Here is a 13,753-nt window from a genome sequence, read left to right on the forward strand (position 1 = left end):
ACAGGACTTTCTTGTGAATGATCCATATTTCTGTGTTTGAGGACACATGTGCAAGCGTGCATGCACATACACATGCACACGCCCACCCTTACTGCTTCCAGCATCAGTGTTCTTGCAAAGGGAGGAACTACAGCCATCTTATTCTTTCAGGGAGGGCTAATCTCTGGGAAGGCTGAGCTGCCCCTTGTAAAGTTCCATTGCTCCCACCTGCCTCCAGCCCCAAGGCTGCTTCAGGCTGTGGCTTGTGAGCATGGTGTCTGCATCTCCCAAATCCCTCATCGAGCCTCATATTGACAAAGGGTTTTCATGCTGCCACTACACTTCTCCTTCCCAGTGCATTCTCTCACTGGGTGTCAGAGATGTATTGAGAAATAGAATTTAGATGCCAAAATGCCAACATTCAGGAACATAGTATAACAGAATGACTGACATCCACCAAATTCTGAAAAATCTATTCCCTGTGGTTATCACAACTTAAGGCAAAGAGTTTGGCAAAGGAGCAAGTGTCTTGACTTATTCAAGCTATTCTCAACTCGTTCCTCTTCTCCCCTGTGAAATGGAGACAATAGATCCTATTTGGTAGGGAGTTGTTAAATCATTTAGTTCTTGGAAAGCAGTTAGCACAATCTGGCAAATAGCACTCAATTTGTGGATACTGATATCCTAAATTAGAGAAGATGGTAAAGGAAGGAATGGGGTAGATCGACCTTAAGCCAAGTGGTCCTGGTGGACACTAGGCTTGAATGGTAGCCCTTTGGGGGGTAGTCCTTGCTGTGTGGCAATCTTCCAACCATTCCAAATGAGGGGCTCTGGAAAAATGGTTCCCCTGGTAATAAGCAGTAATCCTGGGATTGTGGGGGTTGGGGGAGGTAGGGATTTACTTGTTTACTCATTTACCTTGTTTGGCAATAAAATTGACATCTGATAATAATTTTGGAAATTTTATTTTAAGACTTCTTAAATGATGGGTAAAATGACAGAATGCTTTAAAATTTGTGTCTTTCTAGGGCAAAGAGGGTGTGCTTCTGTCCTGGTGATACCCAAGTTCTATGATAGCATATTCAGCAGGACCAAGTAGGAGAGGTTGTGGGAGAACCACTGTTCGGGGGGACTCTGGTACTACAGCGTGTGGTGGTACTTGGCAGGAATTCTGGACTGTACAGCCATCTTCTGCTATGGCCACACAGGAATGAGGAAGAGGGTCTGGGACAAGCCCAACTGGGGAGAGTGCTGATGGGCTCACTGTAGGGGTAGTGTTGGAGCAGGAAGGAGAGAGCTGGATATGCCTTAGCATCACTTCATCCTCAACTAATGACTTTCCCTGAGAAGCCTCGCCAAATGTCCCCAGTCTCCCTTCCTGGCCCTCTGGCCCTGTTGACAACTGCATGGAGGCTAGCTTCAGGCCTGGGTTTGTAGATGTCTGTTCTCCTCTTTGGACATGCATCAATACATAGAGATGCTAAACAGGTAGGCTGACCCATCCTGGCTCTCACTGTGCATGGGGAAGTGAGGATGAAGAGTATGGCAACCTTCTAGGAGCTCTCCTACCTTGTCACCTTTCTTCCATCCTTGGATAACCTAGAGGGATACCCTAGTGGACCTCAGAGTACTCCTGAATCCTCAGCAAAATTGTACAGTAGGCAGAGTGTGCTTCCCAGGAACATCTGCTTATTTCCAGAGAACCTGCAGGGTGAGCAAATGCATAGCAGAAGGCAGCAATTTGCTAATGCTGGGATTGCAGGGGTAATGATAGCCAAAGTGTACTAAGCACTTACACTGTGCAGGTGACTGTTTTAAGCACTTGATTCTCACAAGATTCTCTATACGGTAGGTACTGTTATTACTTCCATTTTACAGATGATAAAATTGAGGCATGAACTTTAAGCAATTATATGCCCATAGTCACACAGCCAGTGTTGAGCAAAGCCAGCTTGGATTCCCTTAGTCTGGCTGTACAGCACATGCTTTTAACCAATATGTTCTGTTGCTTCTTGGGAATCAGTGGGAATGATATTTTATAACCCAGGGGACCTCCTGGAGCATCCCAATGGCAGCCATTTGAATCACTGCCAGCAATGTCTATGTGTAAGGCCTGCAGGGAGAAAGCTCAGATCTCATTGGAGCTTAGTGCCACCAGGTGGGTCCTGCTGGCACTAAGGATGGACTGAGGCTCACTGCCCAGAGACAAGACGAGGGACTCTTGTGCTGACCCTGAAGCTTACCACATCAGGGATGATGCATATTCTAGAGCAGAGGTATTCAAAGGGTGGTCGTTGGGCCAGCAGGATCAGCCTCAGATATTCTGGGGGTGGGACCATCAATCTGTGTTTTCACAAGCTCTCCAGGTGATTCTGATGTGCACTTAAGGTTGAGAACCACTGCTGTAGAGCTGTGCTTTCCAATTCAATAGTCTCTAGCCACATACGCCTATTTAAATTTAAATTAGTTAAATTTTGTGATAGCAACAGAAAATGAAAAAAAAAGTAAGTTAATTAAATTTAAGTAAAACTAAAAATTTAGCTCCTCAGTCACACTAGCCACATGGCAAGCACTCAGCAGCCACATATGGCTGGTGGCTAGCACAGATACAGAACGTTTCCATCATCACTGAAATTTTTGTTGGGTAGCCCTGCTCGAGAACCTTGCTACTCCAGAGTGTGGTCCACAGACCATCAGCGCTGGTATCACCTGGAAATTTATTAGAAATGAAAAGGTTAGGCTGGGCTCGGTGGCTTATGCCTCCAATCCCAGCACTTTGGGAGATCAAGACAGGTGGATCACCTGAGGTCAGGACTTCAAGACCAGCCTGGCCAACATGGCAAAACCCCGTCTCTACTAAAAATACAAAAATTAGGCATGGTGGTGGATGCCTGTAATCCCAGCTACTTGAGAGGCTGAGGCATGAGAATTTCTTGAACCCAGGAGGCAGAGATTGCAGTGAACCGTGATGGCACCACTGCACTCCAGACTGGCTGACAGAGTGAGATTCCATCTAAAAAAAAAAGAAAAAAGAAAAAGAAAGAAAAAGAAACGAAGAGCTCAGACTCCACCCCAGACCTTCTGAGTCCGAGCCTGCTTTTTCTTTTCTTTCTCTCTCTTTTTTTTTTTTCCTTTTGCAAGATCCCCAGTTGATTCGTGTTGCACATTAAAGTTTGAGAAGCACTGCTCTAGAAGGCAAGTCCAACTCAAGGGCAGTTTGTATGTGTGATTGATTAACTCCCACTGGTAGATTCTCCCTCCTCTACCTTCTTGTTCATTGGTAATTATTTACTTTATGGCAAGTTTGTGTCATTTGTGGCCAGGCTTCAACTTCCTAGGCCACCAGATTACAATATTATGGAGCTTAAAGGGAAGTTAGATGCCATCCATCTATTTGAATAATAGGAATAAGACCCCTCTCCTGGCCAGAAATTGTGCTCTAGACCCTCCACACGTGCTGATCTTATTTGGGGTGGTTGCAAGTGTCCAGGACTTGGCTTCCAATTATCACTAGGTATGAAGTTTTCCAGAAGACTTTATTCTGCTAAAAGCAGAATTTTTTAAAAAATCAATTTTAAAGCATTTAATAAAAATCTCCCCTTTGCTCTCTCCCTCTTCGGGCTGCCAGCTGCCTTTTTGTATTTTCTGGGCATTGTCTGTACTCAGTATTCCTACTTATAACTGGCTACTTCTTCTCCACATATAGGTGCCTGTTTTCATCATCACATGAAGCCAGGGGATTGTGTTGGAAAGTCTGGAAGTTCACCTGCTTCCTTCCTGGAAAGGGATATCTAGTGGACTTAATCTCACCTGATCCACAGGTGGCATTTACTAGACAAGCCCCTCTTGCCGCCTGCTTGCAATTCACAACAAAAGGATATGAGGATTGAAGCAGTTCTCATTATTTGATGTGGGTTCAACCAAAAGCTGTGGGCCTGGGTTTCACAGTCTGCCTCTGCTGCCCTAGGTGGGTCTAAAGTTCTGCCTGGACTCCCACTTCTTACAGCCACTAAAAGAGGTGGTAACAGAGGAAGGAGGGAGGGAAGTGTGTAAAAACCTCTGGGAAGGGAAAGGGCTGATTAAGAGGTTATTAAAATAAGTAAAATCATCTTTATGTTCAAAAAAGGAGAGAATGCAGTGAGAGCATCGAAATAAGGAAAGAAAAGGGAGAGACTGGGAAATACTAGGCTGATGCCACAGACAGAAAAATTAAGGTGGGATATAAATCTCGAGAGGCTGAGGATGGCTAAATAAGCCCATGCCTCAACAGAAAAATAAGAGGCCCGTCACTAGAGCCACCTTAAAGTAGCTGAATTAAGATCTAGGGAGGAGGAAGGAGAGGGCAGATACCTCAGAACCTGATAGTTGCTATTTGGGTCCTGATGCAAAATGCGTTCATAGTCTGTAGATGTCATATGTACGTAGACAAGGGTAAGCACAGACTTTTCAAAAGTCGCCAAAACTTCTCGTAAGAAGAATGGCTCTTCCCATGATCCCCTCCTTCCCTTTGCCATCTTTTCTTTTCCCCTGGAGCTGCCACCCTGAAGGTCAAGTTGTGCAGTTTTAGCGAGTACAAGGTCTACCCTAGACACAGAAGGCGCTACACCAGGATGGACAGGGACGTTTTCCAGTTTCTTAATGTAAAGTACAAGTCAGCTTTCCTTTCCAAGAGGGATGCTTGGTAGATAAACCGGATTGTCCTCTACAGAAGAAAGCACAAAAAGGGACATTTGGAAGAAATTCAGAAGAAAAGAAACTGCCAAGCAGTCAGATTCCAGGGGGCCATTAGTGGTGCATCTCTTGCTAATCTAATGGCCAAGAGGAATCAGAAATTTGAAGTTAAAAAGGCTCAACCAGAACAAGCTTGCAGGGCTGCTAAGGAAGCAAAATAGGCTAAGTAAGCATCGAAAAAGATCCACAAGGGCGTCCCCTAAGCAAAAGATTGTGAAGCCTGTGAAAGTTTCAGCTCCCTGAGTTGGTGGAAAAATTCTAAGTTGGCAGATCAGAATTTTTTTTTTTTTTTTTTTGAGACAGGGTCTCACACTCTGTTGCCCAGGCTGGAGTCCAGTGGCGTGATCTTGGCTCACTGCAGCCTAAACTTCCCCGGTCTCAGGTGATCCTCCCACATCAGCCTCCCAAGTAGCTGGGACTATAGGCTCATGCTACCACACCCGGTTAATTTTTAAATTTTTTGTGAAGATGGAGTTTTGCCACATTGCCTAGGCCGATCTCTAATTCCTGGGCTCAAGTGATCTGCCCACCTCAGCCTTCGAAGTGCTGGGATGAAAAGCATGAGCCACCATGCCTGGCCCAGCTCAGATTTTAAATAAACATTGTACTATATTAAAAAAGAATGTACAAGTAATACAAATATCTAGTTTCTTGTGCTTGTGATCAAACCAATTAACACATCTTTGGAGTCCATTAGAAGATACCTTTTCTCTATATGGGCATGGGAATGGATCTAGTCTCTACCTCAAGGAGTAGAAAGAGTATACAAACCTTCTCAAGGGAAAGGCAGTATGCTCTGTAGCTTTGAGGGCATAATTAGTAGCATATACATCATTTGGAAGATGAAGACGACATGGACACAGAGTACCAGGATTTAGAATAATTTAGAAGGGAAGAGATTGTATCAGGCAAGAGAAAATCTATTAATGATTTTTTGTAATGATCTTATCTAAGCCTGATGAAAGTGTTAAGTTACCCTGAAGCTTTCAATTAGGTTGAACAATATGAAATTGTCAATATTCAACTGTTTTTGACCTACAAAGTTGCAGACAGTGGTGTGGCAGGTGCCCTAAATCGGCTGTCTGAAGTCCTTGCAGGAACTGGGGGTGGGAGGGTGGAGGGGGTGCCCAGGTGGCTAGGACATCTAGGCCCCGTGAGGAGCTGGCACAGATGGGTCAAGGGCAGCCTGATGGCATACATAAGCAGAGGGCAGCTTTTCTGTCTGCATGAAGCATAAATTTACATCAGAGCATCTTAATGGCTGAGAGCCCACTTGGTCTTCTCCCACAGATTGGGCTGCATGGCAATTCATTTTCCTAGAATCTGCAAACTTCTGCAGAGGCTTTGGTCTTCCGTCTGCCACAAGCTCCCAGGAGTCCTGCAGGAACCAAGGCAACCAGCACTCTGCTGCCTGCACAGAATACCAAACAGCAAACAGCAGTGCAGGCTCCCATCCCTCTGCCACGGCTGGCTTCCCTGGCACTAGCTCTGTCCTCCAAGAGCACTTTCTTTTCCTCCATTGTGGCTTTTCTACAAACCCACTTGTTACCAGGTGGCAGAAATACACCCACAGTTCAACAATATGTTTCTAAAACCTTCTCCATGACAACGCAGAGCAGTGAGCAGGCTGCCAGATCAGAGCCAGCCAGAGAGAGGCCCTGGGGGCAGACAGTATAGAAACAGCACAGAGCAGCCAGGGATGCCAGAATTCTGCTTTAGCAGTAAGGCAGTCTGGGGGCTAACACCCCAAATTCTGGGACTGCGGTTAGGAGACCTAGTAGACCAAGGAAGCAGTGAATATATGTCTATGGATGCCCAGCAATGATGATTTATATACCTTTACTATAGCACAGAAGCCAAATGGTTCAGAGCAGCTTGGACTTTCTTTCTCCTTGAAAGATCTTTTGGCCAGGCACATGGCTCATGCCTGTAATCCCAGCAGTTTGGGAGGCCGAAGTGGGCGGATCACTTGAGGCCAGGAGTTTGAGACCAGCATGGCCAACGTGGCAAAACACTGTCTCTACTAAAAATACAAAAATTAGCCGAGCAAGATGGCACACACCTGTAATCCCAGCTATTCAGGAGGCTGAGGTGGGAGAAATGCTTCAACCCGGGAAGTGAAGGTTGCAGTAAACCAAGATCGCACCACTGTGCTCCAGCCTGGGTGACAGAGTGAGACTCCATCTCAAAAGAAAGAAAGGAAGGAAAGAAGGCAAGGCAAGGCAAGGAAGAGAGCAAGAGAGAGAAACAGAGAGAAAGAGAAAGAAAGAAAGAGAGACAGAAAGAAAGAGAAAAGAAAACAGAAAAGAGAAAAGAAAAGAAAAGGAAGGAAAGAAAGGAAGGAAAGGAAAGAAAGGGCCGGGCGCAGTGGCTCATGCCTGTAGTCCCAGCACTTTGGGAGGCTGAAGCGGGTGGATCACGAGGTCAGGAGTTCAAGACCATCCTGGCTAACATGGTGAAACCTCATCTCTGCTAAATATACAACAAATTAGTTGGGCATGGTGACACACGCCTGTAGTCCCAACTATTTGGGAGGCTGAAGCAGGAGAATCACTTTAACCCAGGAGGCAGAGGTTGCAGTGAGCCAAGATTGCACCATTGCACTCCAGCCTGATGACAGAGCAAGGCGCCGTTTCAAAAAAAAAAAAAACAACAAAACAAGGAAGGAAGGAAGGAAAGAGGAGAGAGGAGAGAGAAAGTATGAGAAACCAACAAAGACAGACTTTGGTTTTTCAATGGGCTGCCATTGCCTTGTGATGGGACAAATTATTTATAAATCAAAATGTTGCCAAGCAGCTGGGTGTGGTGGCTCATGCATGTAATCCCAGCACTTTGGGAGGCCAAGGCAGGCAGATCACCTGAGGTCAGGAGTTCGAGACCAGCCTGGACAAGATGGTGAAACCCCGTCTCTACTAAAAATAAAAACTAGCTGGGTGTGGTGGCAGGCGCCTGTAATCCCAGCTATTCAGGAGGCTGAGGCAGAGAAATTACTTGAACCTGGGAGACGGAGGTTGCAGTGAGCTGAGATAGTGCCAGTGCACTCCAGTCTGGGTGACAGAGCGAGACTCCATCTAAAAAAAAAAAAAAAAAAAAAAGTTTCCAGGCATGGTGACTCACTCCCATAATCCCTACACTTTGGAAGGTGGAGGCAGGAGGATCACGTGAGGCCTGGAGTTCAAGATCAGCCCAGGCAACATAGTGAGACCTCGTCTCTACCAAAAATAAAAAATTAGCTGGGCATGGTGGGATGCACCTCTACTCCTAGCTACTTGGAAGGCTGAAGCAGGAAGATTGCTTCAGCCCAGGAGTTTGAGGGTACAGTGAGCCATGATTACACCACAGCACTGCAGCCTGGGAAATGGAGCAAGATCCTGTCTCAAAAACAAAACTAAACAAAATGGGGTACTGAAGGCTCTGAGCTCCAGCCTGGGATCAGAAGGATATATTAATGTCGGATGCATTGAAATCAGACCCTCTGCCACCAGTCAGGGCATCAAGCAAATCCAGACTCAGGGAAGCTTGAGCCACCTGTCCTTGTTCTCCTGGGATTTTCAAATAGGCCTAGGGCTCCCTCCATCTCTGTTCCACTGGGCTCTTCTGATGGGTTCATTGCCGAGCTCCTGCTCTGACGTCAACACCAGTTCTCACTGCAGGGCAAGTGACTAGACAACTTCCTTGTGTGGTCACTTACTCTCCACACAAACAGAGCACACACAGGAAGGACCCCACGCACCCCAGCTTTGGTTCTGGAGTAGCTCATGGCTGCAGCTATTCTTGGTTATATCGCATTATTTTCAGTCTCCAAAATTGCAGGATCAGCTACATAACTTGCAGTGCCCAGGGCAAAATGAAAATGCATGGTCTGTCATTTAAAAATTATTAAGAATTTCAAGATGGACAGCAGAACATTAAAGCGAGGATGGGCCCTTCTAAACTCAGGGCCCTGTGTGACTACACAGGTGACAGCCGTGAAACCAGCCTACGAAATCATTGTACCTGGTAGAAGAGGCTGTAGACAAATCACCAGGAGATAACATTTCTGGAGTTTTTAACTTTGAGAGTGATTAGGATTTTTCAGTTGCAAAAGCAGACTTGCATTGGACAAAAGGAAAAAATTCAGACACTCCCTTTTGTTATGTCTTTCTTTATCTAATTCCTGTTCTGATCCTTCTCTACACATGAGAACAAGGGTTAGTGAGTGTTTCTTTAGGACCATCTGACATGGATGGCAGGGCACAACCTTTCCCAAAGTGGAAGAAGCTGGTTTCTCCCCTTTCACTAAGAATCAGCCCTCTTGCAAAATTGTGTCAAATCCAGAAAACCCCGACCTTTGGGTCAACTTGGGCAAATCACATAATTTCTCTGAGCCTCATTTTCCTCATCTGTAAAGTGGGGACAATAATGATACCTACCAGGCTGGGGGTGGTGGCTCACTTCTGTAATCTCAGCACTTAGAGAGGTCACGGCAAAGAGGATGGCTTGAGGCCAGGAATTCAAGACCAGCCTGGGCAACACAGCAAGACCAAGTCTCTATCCCTAAAAAATGTTTAACAACAAAAAAAGGTATCTACTGCACAGGTTGTTGTGAGGACTAAATGAGAAAAAAGCATGCAGAGAAAATAGCACAGTGCCTGGCACATAATATGTGCTCAATAAATAGCTTTTTTTTTTTTTTTTTCTGAGACAGAGTCTCGTTCTCTTGTCACCCAGGTTGGAGTACAGTGGTGTGATCTTCGCTCACTGCAACCTCCGTCTTCCAGGTTCAAGTGACTCTCCTGCCTTAGCCTCCAGAGTAGCTGGGATTACAGGCTTGTGCCACCACGGCCAGTTAATTTTTGTATTTTTAGTAGAGATAGGGTTTCACCACGTTGGCCAGGCTGGTCTCAAACTCCTGACCTCAGGTGATCTGTCCACCTCAGTTTCCCAAAGCACTGGGATTACAGGCATGAGCCACCACGCCCCACAATAAATAACTTTTATTATTAATTTCATCATTCGTTTTAAGTAGGTGGTTCTAAAAGTTAAACTCTGTTGAAATAAAGGTAACCACAAACTAAACTATTGCTTTTAGTTTCACCCTCAGAAAGAATGTGCTGGAAGGGATGCAGAGACGCTGACTGGGGGTGTCCATGTTCAATCCAGATCACAAAGCGTAACAGTCCACTAGGGTGGGGTCAGTGACCTGTCATTAAGCTCGCAAGTTGTTCCTCCTTCCCAGAGCTGAAGAAAGGCAAGTTCTTTTTCAATTCACAGACAAAGTTAAGTCAAAGCATAAAGCTGTCTTTTAGATTTTCCCCTATGGTGTTTTTTTCTCAAGAACTTTAAAGTCTAAGACCACATAAATTCAAGACTTCGAGGGCTTTGTCACCTGAACAGGTTTACGTGAGATGAACAAGAACTTTGAAGGTGACCTTGTATCAACATTGGCTAATGTAAGCAGAGGGTATTAGTGGCCCCAAGATTCCCCTGTTTGGTGGGCCTCTTTGAAGGTGATCTCCCCTCCCGCCCCACCTCACCCTGTGCTCCACTAGGGAGGAAATATGAGATGACTCATCGAAGACAGGACTGCGGAAAACAGCGCCACTATCAAAGGTCTCCACAAATGTGAGAGCTTCTTGTTCTACCATCAAGGACAGTTAAACCACCATAATCACCTGGTTGCGGTAGAGGGCATGCCTGAGTCAAATATGAGGTCTGAAGCTTCTCCCCCTGAGTTGGCATTTTGCTTTTTCTCAAAAGCACCAGTCTTACTTTTCTTAGGCAACTGGACAGAATGCTCCTGCTCTGGGGCAAACTTAACCTACAAAAATCTGCTTATATGTCCGGGCATGGTGGCTCACGCCTGTAATCCCAGCACTTTGGGAGGCCAAGGCGGGAAGATCACTTGAGGTCAGAAGTTCCTAACTAGCCTGGCCAACATGGTGAAACCCCATCTCTACTAAAAATACAATAAAATTAGCTGGGCATGGGATTAGGTGGGCACCTATAATCCCAGCTACTTAGGAGGCTGAGGCAAGATATTTGCTTGAACTCAGGGGGTGGAGGTTGCAGTGAGCCAAGATCACGCCATTACACTCCAGCCTGGGCAATAGAGAGAGACTCCTTCTCGATTAAAAAAAAAAAACCTGCTTACACCTCCAGCTGAGGGTGGCTGGCCCCACTGAGCCCTCAGAAGAGCTGCCACAGCTTCCAGCCCTCCTAAGCAGTGAGATCACAACTGTGTGTATCTGGAGGTCAGTTTAGGAGTGAGGATGATGTTGTGCATTCAGTCTCCAAAGCAGAGGCTGATGGGTGGTGAGGCCAGCCCACTGTCCTCTTCTGAACCCTCAGGCTAAAATGAAAGCCACTGTCTGCAGAAAGAACCCCAAAAGAGGGCCTGGAAAAAGAGAAGGAAACACTAATAAAAAGCAGCAGCATCTAACTGCTGCCAAGGGCAATGCACTCAAGAAATGCCTTCAAGGAAAGGCTGGCTGGGGGCCAGAGCCCTGGCTTTCAGAGTTGGCTGCAAGACCTTGGTCCTTGGAGAGTGCATAGTGCCCTCTACACAATGACCAGAGAAGTCCACCAGGAGTGCCCCATCCCAGATTCGTTTGTTTGTTTGTGTTGAGACTGGGTCTTACTCTGTCACCCAGGCTGGAGTGCAGTGGCTCTACTGTGGCTCACTGCAGCTTCAACCTTCTGGGCTCAAGTGATCCTCCCACCTCAGCCGCCCAAAGTGCTGGGATTACAGGCATGAGCCACTGAGCCCAACCCCATCCCAGATCTGTAAATAGACCTCTGTAGATGTGTATAAATTGAAAAAGGTTGCATGCCTTTTCCAATTACATTTGATCTATCAATCTTCCCCCTACCCCACCCTCCTTTTTTTTAATCAAAGCCTCTGTTTTTGCCTAGATTTTCAAGGCAAAAATAGTCTAGTGGGAGCAACTGCTACTACACTTCATGGACCTGGTCAAACACAACCAGGTCTCACACTGGGGTGGGATTCTGCTAATAACTATGGACTTACAGAAATATACTCACATAGACTGGTGTCCAGCACTGGGCCAGGCCTTGGCCGTAGTCAACAAGGCGCCTTGGGGAGGGCTTCTTTCCAGGGTCTGCTCTGGCCAACGGGACATGGAAGAAAGCCCTGGGTGTGTTTGGAGGAAGGGAGGAAAAAAAAATGGGAATTGTTCTTTTGTTTTTGCTGGAGGTCAAGCAGGTTGAAGTGCTTAAGATCCCTTTAGGCAGAACTAAGCCAGTTTGTAAGCGTGTGGCACTATCATCGATTTATTCAACATTTACTAAGTGCCTACTGTATTCCTGTTCCGGAGAAAACCAGCGCAGATGAGACCATGGTCCCTTCCTCATGGTGCTCCCAGTCTTGCGGGGCTTGCAGACATGAGGACATGGGTGAAGGCCCACAGGAAGTACTGGCCTTGAAGGGTCAGAGATGGTGAAGTGACATCTAATTCAAGGTGGGAGAATGAGCAGAGGCTGAGAAGAGGCTTGTTTTTCTCTTGCATACTATGCTATAGGTAGGTGAATGGTCCAGGCTGGGAAGATAGTCCCATGTTAAGAGGTTGTCTGGGGCCCATTGCCATCTTCTAGGGTGTTTTCTTCATTTGCATGATCAAAGCTAACACCAGCACCACTCCCACATTCCAGGAAGAAAGATGGAAATTGTGGAAGGCAAACAATTTCCTCTTGAAGAAGCTGCACACATCAATTTTGCTTGCATCATTCCATGGGCCAGAGCTTAGTCACATGGCAACTCCTGGCTGAAAGGGAGGCTGGAATATATAGTGTATAACTAAGTAGCCATGTGTCGAACTAAAACTAAAAGGGAAGAAGGGGAGATGGGCACTAGTGGGCTATTAGAAATCTCTGTCACAGGAGGGGAATAATGGTCTATGGAACTGCATGGTCAAGGGCAAGAGACACAAGAGAACAATGAAGCTGGGGAGGGATGTGCTAAGCATTGTATCAAGTGCCTTCTTTTCTTTCTTTCTCTCTTTCTTTTCTTTAGACAGAATCTTGCTCTGTCGCCCAGGCTGGAGTGCAGTGGCATGATCTCGACTCACTGCACCCTCCGCCTCCTGGGTTCAAGCAATTCTCCTCTCTCAGCCTCCCGAGTAGCTGGGATTACAGGCACGCATCACCACGTCCAGCTAAGTTTTGTATTTTTAGTAGAGATGCAGTTTCACCATGTTGGCCAGGCTGGTCTTGAACTCCTGACCTCAGGTGATCCACTCGCCTCTGCCTCCCAAAGTGCTGGGATTACAAGCATGAGCCACCGTGCCTGGCCAAGTGCCTTATTTCCATTATTTCACTTAAACCTCACAATCCTATAAATAATGGTTTTTACCATTTTCATTTTGCGGAAGAGGACAGTGAAGGTCAGAGAGGTTTGTTAATTTGGCCAAAGTCACCCAGCCATATGGTGAAAACAAGATATTAATCTAAGTAAGTCCACCTGCTCCAGAGTTGCTGGTTTCTTCATGAGACTACACTTCCTCTCTGTAGGCGATGCCATGGGAGATCCAGGCATCACTGGCAGAATGGTGTCATCAGTGGGGCACTGCAGGGGGTGAATGAAGACTATGAGGTAGGGGGAATTGGCAACAGTCAGGAGGCAAATCCAAGAAGCAGCACCTGACAAAGCCAAACAGTTGTGAGTCTAAGGGAATCCAAGTTCAGGTTCCAGTTCTGAGTCTAAGGGAATCCAAGTTCAAATTCTACTTTGAGACCATTATTCCTGGTAGTTGAATCTTAGATTTGTGAGAAACCTTTCAAGATACTCAGATGTGAGGATGATCTTGACCCTCATTAACAAGATGGCTTTGATTAACAAGATGGCTTTGATAATCTACAGATATCCAGTCCCACCTCCACCCAGAGCAGGAGCCCCTCCCACAGCATGCCTGATGGTTACTCATCATTTCCAACCCAAATCATCTCAGTGTTGGGGACCTCACCGCTTCTCCAGTCAGTATCTCTGTCAGACAACTCCAGGTACCCACATGCCCTTCTAAATGGTCCAGAACAGGGGGAAATGGAT

General features: G+C 46.2%; 1 pseudogene; it reads left to right on the forward strand.

The window, feature by feature from the left end:
- The first annotated feature begins 4,499 nt into the window (after nucleotides 1–4,499).
- On the forward strand, nucleotides 4,500–13,351 carry LOC108586654 (annotated as a pseudogene).
- Nucleotides 13,352–13,753: the final 402 nt, after the last annotated feature.

This window comes from Papio anubis, chromosome 7 (assembly GCF_008728515.1).
Source record: "Papio anubis isolate 15944 chromosome 7, Panubis1.0, whole genome shotgun sequence".
Taxonomy (NCBI): domain Eukaryota; kingdom Metazoa; phylum Chordata; class Mammalia; order Primates; family Cercopithecidae; genus Papio; species Papio anubis.